The following is a 6,427-nucleotide window of genomic DNA, read 5'->3' as shown; positions in this document are numbered from 1 at the left end:
CAAGGTGAAATGTTTTTAGGGTCAGTAGACATGTTATGTAGATTTGCGGAATGAAGGTCATTTTGCGCGCACGTGCTTGCAAGAGCGTGCACGTGCAACATGTGAAATGACCGATTTAATTGATATAGGCGTAACTTTTTAAATTTTTGATGAAATGCTTTGAAACTTAAAATATAAGGATATATTAGTAGCATAGACAATATGACATGGTCAAAATAGCAAGATCTCACGTGCATGCACGTGCATTTTGCTCTGATTGGCTGAAACTAAAGTCTCAATATCTTTCTTGTTTTTTGACGAAATCCTTAGAAATTTTGAAAATAGCCATGCATTAGGATATCCTACAACATGATATATAGCAATTATCATGAAAACACGTGCATGCACGTGCGCTGCAATCTGATTGGCTTAAACTTTAAATAACTATAACTCCCTTAATTTTCAACCAAACAGGATGAGATTTGGAACATAGATAGATATGTTTGACTACAACAAAAAAATATGGTCACCATGCACATACATACACGTGCATGTACTTGCGCTGCAATCTGATTGGTTGAAACTTTAAACAACTATAACTCCCTTGGTTTTCAACCAAACGGGATGGGATTTAGAACAAAGATAGATGTAACGGACATCTACAAGAAGGTATGGTCATTATGCTCATGCATGCACGTGCGAGCACGTACGCGCACGTGAAATGAGCAAAATAAAAAACACTTGAATGAGCTAACTTTTTAAAACTTTTGGATTAAATACTTTAATGTTTAGTATATTAAAATATATAGATTGTGTAGACAAGATGATATGGTCATTACGCACATGCATTCACATGCGCACGCGTGCAATGCTAAAATTTGAATGGACTTTCTACACTTCTTAATAAACGTTGTTAAAGTTTCAAAGGCATCGAGTTTGTCTTATTTTATGAAGCTCCCAGGGAATATGGCACCAAAAGGGAGTTGGGGATCGTTTGGGGAACATCTGTAACGGTCCCCGTTACAATTAGCACTAGTTGTTATTATTCTGTATAGTTATCCACTATGAATGAAAACATTGAAAATATTGATAAAGAAGTCGGTTCACTTTACGCATAAATGGCCTTATAGATATGCCAATTAATTGATCAACACTTGATTTTCTATTTGAAGCATTAAAATAAATTAGAGACTTGGTGCTTACATATCCTAGTAAAAATTTTCTTCACAAGGTCCAGGTCTAGGAGAACTGGCTTTATGAAATTGCAATGTTCTTGAATTTTTAGGAAAACAGGTATAATTGAGCACTTTCAGTAAAGAAAAATAATGCTGATATGAGCGCACCCTCTGATCTAAAAAATAAAACATGTCCATGAATCCTCAGAAACCATTCTATCATTTACTAGTTGCATATTTTTTATCAGAGGTTGCGCTCTATATCAAATATCAAAAAATAACTTTCAAAATTGGCCGTTTTGTAGACTTTTTTCTGAATATGAGGAAATTGACGCATTTCGTGACGTCATAATGCATGGACTAGCCAGAAAATGACGTCATTTTTTATAGGATCGGATTCACCAAAGACCTAAATGATACTTTTATGCATTGTTAACTAAAACTGTGCAGTTTCAGTTTTTCAGAAATTCACAGGGCTAAATAAGGCAAAAGTGAACCTTGTTCTTTCGAGGACTTTGATTTTATTTCAAATATCATTTTGTCCAATACTGCAAAGCCAAAAAAATATTTTTCAGAAAAAAATGGCGAGATGTTGACATTGGACTAAGTGAAGGTTTAACATTATATGGAAAAATTGAGAAAGTGACAGATATGTTTTTATAAGGGATTTGCACCAAGAAGGTAGTTTTCTTGCATTTCAACTTTACAAGCTGATGTTTTCACTCAAAAATTCTGATTTAAAAGAATTTGCAGGATGACATGTGCTGTCGCACGTGTCGTTATGGCTGTGTAATGCAAGACTTACCTTTTCTAATGCTAAAATCTTTATCTTTGATGAGGAAATTTCTTCTCGGGTTGTATGCAGTGTCTACATAAATGACGTAATTTATGTTTTTTTACGTCATAATAAAAAAAAATAACAGATTGGCGGAGTTTTTAATGTTTTTATTGAAAACGGCAATGGGTACTCGCACGTTATGCTAATCTATTTTCATCAATTTTATTCTCTTTCGAAGACAGTCACCTATACCCTCTCCCTGTCGGCCTTTCCTCGGTCATTCGTGACAAAAATAATGCTTTAGAACAATGAGCTGGGTATTTTAAAACATAAGATTTGTATAGATGGAAAGTTCGCCTTCTAAAATACTTGGAAAGTTTTGTTAGAATCCCGAGTTAAGCATGGTTTTACGAAAATTCTAGGCTCATATGTGTTAAATTCAAAAGGATGGGTAAGGTTTTGTGTTATAATTATTTTACTGACAGGACAGTGGGATTCAAGCAGCACTTTTTCAGGCAAAATAGATGTTTATTTACTCAAAAAAGTTATTAAACTCCGGGGTATTGTTTTTCTGTTAGCGTTTTTGTTAAGGAACATTTCGCTAATATTAGTAGAAGTCACGTGATGCCGTGGTGGTGGCGCACGTCATTGCGTTAGACGTTCTCTTATTTCTGTACAATAGTTAATAAAAGTTTATGTTTATTAGTGGCTTTGGTAAGTTATCAAACTTAATTTTTTTTAAAAAAAAGTCTTATTTTCTTGAGAAATGATTTATATGCTTCCGTAAAGTACCCGCGACTTTAAAGTTTAAATTTCTGTGGTCAACGCACTGTTGTTACTGCATCCAAAACTCCAATTTATTTCTGGATACTTCCTTTGTCTTTCTCCAAAATATCTTGTTTGTCTTTTTGAAAGTTTTTTTTAGCTTTAATATAGTTTTTATTTCTAGCATTTTTAGAAATTGTCTTTATCTCCTGAACAAGACGCAAAATGAGAGAGCATTATTTTTTTGTGTAATAAAAAGATATATAACCCATATGCAATAACCGTCCAAGTTTTTATTTGTTTAAATACCAGAATGCAGTCAGGCGGCACCAGATATTCTTTTCAAGGTAAGGGCGTAATGAATTTTGATATATCTTCCGTTCACAAGAAACGTCAGTTTAAATGCCTTGTAGCTATTTTGAGGCTTTTCTATAACCCTGAAGGAACCGTGTCTTTATTTTTTACATTTTTGAGAAGCAATTCACATTCATCATATAGATTAATCAGTGTACATTTTGTTGAGCAATCATCGAGGAACGGAAAATGTTTACAACGTGTATGTTCTGACTAATGTTACAATGTCTGGAACAATAATTAACATTTTGTGTACTTTCTTTTTCTTTGGAAGATGTATCAAATCAACAGGTAAGCTTTTCTGAGGATAACTAAAACATTATAATCCATTATTCATCATTTTTAGTTCTGAGCCACAGTCTTTAATGAGCTCTCGAAGCCGCTTAAACGTTAACAAAGAATTAAGTTTTGTTATTCTTCGCTTACTATAAGGACTAAGATCATTAAATTTAGACTTTGTATGTATTTTTGGACCTTAAGTCACGTTGACCCAAAAATAGGTCAGTGGCGTACCATTTGGCATTTGCAGTAATTCGCTTTCAAATTATTTGGTTCTCACGGTATGTCAACTACAAAACGTAGGTCAGTGTAACCTTTCGAAATTAAATTACTTTTATAAAATTGGATTTTTGTTTTATACAGTTTGGTTTCAAATGGTCCGAGTTTGCATTTTTATGCATTTATTTTTGGTTTACTATTGCCTGACATAATAACATCTAAAATAACTTGTCTGAACCCAAACAAAAAGACTGTAGAAAACTTATTTACAATAGTATCAACGTTTTGACTGAATAATTAATGTATTCTCACTATTACAAATCGTTCCATCTATTAATTTGCATATAATCATTCATATAAATAATTCACATACAATTAGATGAAATTTTACTTTTAACTTGTATTATTTAGATATAATTTCAAAAATTAACATCATTGGTAAGACAGTAAGGAAGTTCAAGGGCTCTTAGATGAAAAAGTCTAGATCTAAATTTGAAAGTTTAATTAAATTAATTAGAAATCTGTTATTTGATGTTTTAATAAAAAAATACGAAAAAATTACTGCAGACTTAAAAGAAACTTGAATTTATTTCAAACTTTTTTTTAATTTCGTTTCTAACTAAGCATGTTTGTGTAACATGTTTTTTTTAGAATCTTCAACTGTGGATATAGCTGTAACGACTTTTTCTACCTCCCTTGATGCCTCCACTTATTTAACAAATGGTAAGTCATATTTTTCACCTGTTTTTTTTTTCTGAAATGACTTTAAAGATATTAAAAGTTAACTATTTGATTTTAAGTTAAGTGTTCCGAAAAACTGATTTTAATGGAACAATTATGTATTTAATTTCAGCACGTTAAAAAAATAAATGTATAGAATTTTCACTGTGTTCTTTTTTAATGTTTATATATCATGAAACGAACTCTTATACATATAATGAACAGTATGCAAGAGTGTATGTGAGATTATATTAATAAATGTGTGCACTTTTATGCTTGATTTGTGTTCGCTGTATCCTTGTTTTTATTAAATTATGTGTTTCTTATTTACTTAATCTTGTTTCCTTAAAAAATCTTCAAAGTTCAGAATTATATAAATATCGTATAACTGTCAGTGATTGTTGCCAGTTGATTGTTACAGTGTTTAATATTTTATTGTCTATATTGCAGGTTTGGTATGGTGTCAATTGAGGTTTAATGTTCCTTTTTAAAATGTTATTCTCATATCACTACTGTACAAAAAATCGAAATATAGAATATATAAAATAAGGAAATCTTCAAGCTTACCGACGCGATTTTCCATAAGTATCTAACATGTATACTTCATTATACATACCTACATGTGTTATGTTGCCTCTGATTTAAATACAGGTCATTTTATTTTGTAGGTCAGAAAGCAAGTACAACGATGCTGCTGCTTCAAATTGTTAAAGACCTGTCTAGTTTTTGCCTAATTTTTTTGCATTTAGTTCTTACAAATAATTGTTAATAATGCTAGGAAAAAAACTGTACATTTGAAAAATACAATATTAGAAATTAGATGTGCATGAATACACTTTATAAATAATTTTTTTTTGTACTATATATATGGAATAAACGTGTTAAAAAGTTTCTGCTTTTAGACTCCTTTTTAAGCAGGATTGCAAAGACAGAGCATTATGGAGGAAACATAAATTTTTTAACATATATTCTTTGTCCCCTGTAGCATTCTTTGGCACTAAGATCTTCTCTAGGTATCACCAAGGCTTTCTTATTTCTCATTCCTATTCTGGAAGTAAGACTTCTGGCCAACCATTTATTCCCATAGTCGATATAACGTTAATCAACGTTGCCCTTCAACCGTTGAGACATTTACTTTGTTTTAACGTCAATTTTAAAGCTGACAAGGGAATGGATGGAACTTGATTCTTGGTTCGCTTTTGGTTGCAATTGAAATTTGAATTTGAAAAAAAAAGTTCATAGTTGGTGGAAATTATATTGACTTTTGGTAGATAGATAGTAAATGCTTCATATGCATAGAGTGGATATTAAAATGTGACAAGTATTAACAATAAGACTTTTTAAAAATCTAAATATTTTATGTAAAACTTGGTTTCTTTATTTTAGCCCCGCCCTACTTCCAGGGGTCGTGATGTGAACAATTCAAAAACCATAACAACCCAAGATGCTTCAACACACGTTTCAGTTACCTTTCAGTTTATCTGGCCCAGTGGGAAGATTTTTAAAAACATTCTTCTTATATTTTTCTATGTACAACTTTGATTCCTTATTGTGCCCTACTCCCAGGGGTCATGTTTTGAACAAATGAGAATCTACATTACTCAAGGATCCTTCCACAAAACTTTCAGCTTTTCTGGCCCAGTGGTTCTTGAAAAGAATATTTTACAAGTTTTTCCTATATATTTCTATGTTAAACTTTGATTCTGTTTTGTGTCCCCGCCAACCCCTGGGGGTCATGATTTGAACAATTTTGAATGAACACTACTCCAGGATCCTTCCACATAAGTTTCAGCTTTTTTGGCCCAGTGGTTCTTATTAGTGCTGTTTCGGATATTAGTGAGACCCTACAATATAAGTGATGGAATACATGTATTGAAACAATTCGAAACCCAATGCTTAGCATCTTTTGGTGAAAGGTAATTAAAATTGTCAAAATAAAGGGCCAAGTCCCCTCAGAAGGGGATATAATTATGAAAGAAATAGGGTGGGGTCATCAAAATTTTTTCTCAAAAACCACTAGGCTAGACAAAAGTCATTATAGAACATAAGTAAAAAAAAAAATGATTGTTTTAATAAAAATAGTACATTCAGGTTGAAAAAGACAAGAAAAGATTCGAGTAATGATTAGATATACATTGTATATAGAATTGTGAAGAAG

The 6,427-nt window shown here is 31.8% G+C and overlaps 1 long non-coding RNA gene across 1 annotated transcript; it reads left to right on the top strand.

Moving 5' to 3' along the window:
• Positions 1-3,021: 3,021 nt before the first annotated feature.
• Positions 3,022-5,133, top strand: LOC134238131 (uncharacterized). The gene is made up of 3 exons (XR_009985939.1): positions 3,022-3,342; positions 4,201-4,272; positions 4,720-5,133. It is a non-coding gene; the product is annotated as an uncharacterized LOC134238131 (long non-coding RNA).
• The last annotated feature ends 1,294 nt before the right edge of the window (positions 5,134-6,427 follow it).

This window comes from Saccostrea cucullata, unplaced genomic scaffold (assembly GCF_032062105.1).
Source record: "Saccostrea cucullata isolate Sc308-1 unplaced genomic scaffold, CSIRO_AGI_Scuc_v1 ctg6025, whole genome shotgun sequence".
Classification (NCBI taxonomy): domain Eukaryota; kingdom Metazoa; phylum Mollusca; class Bivalvia; order Ostreida; family Ostreidae; genus Saccostrea; species Saccostrea cuccullata.
Note: the sequence above shows the minus strand (reverse complement) of the source record. Positions and strands in the feature narration are given on the sequence as shown.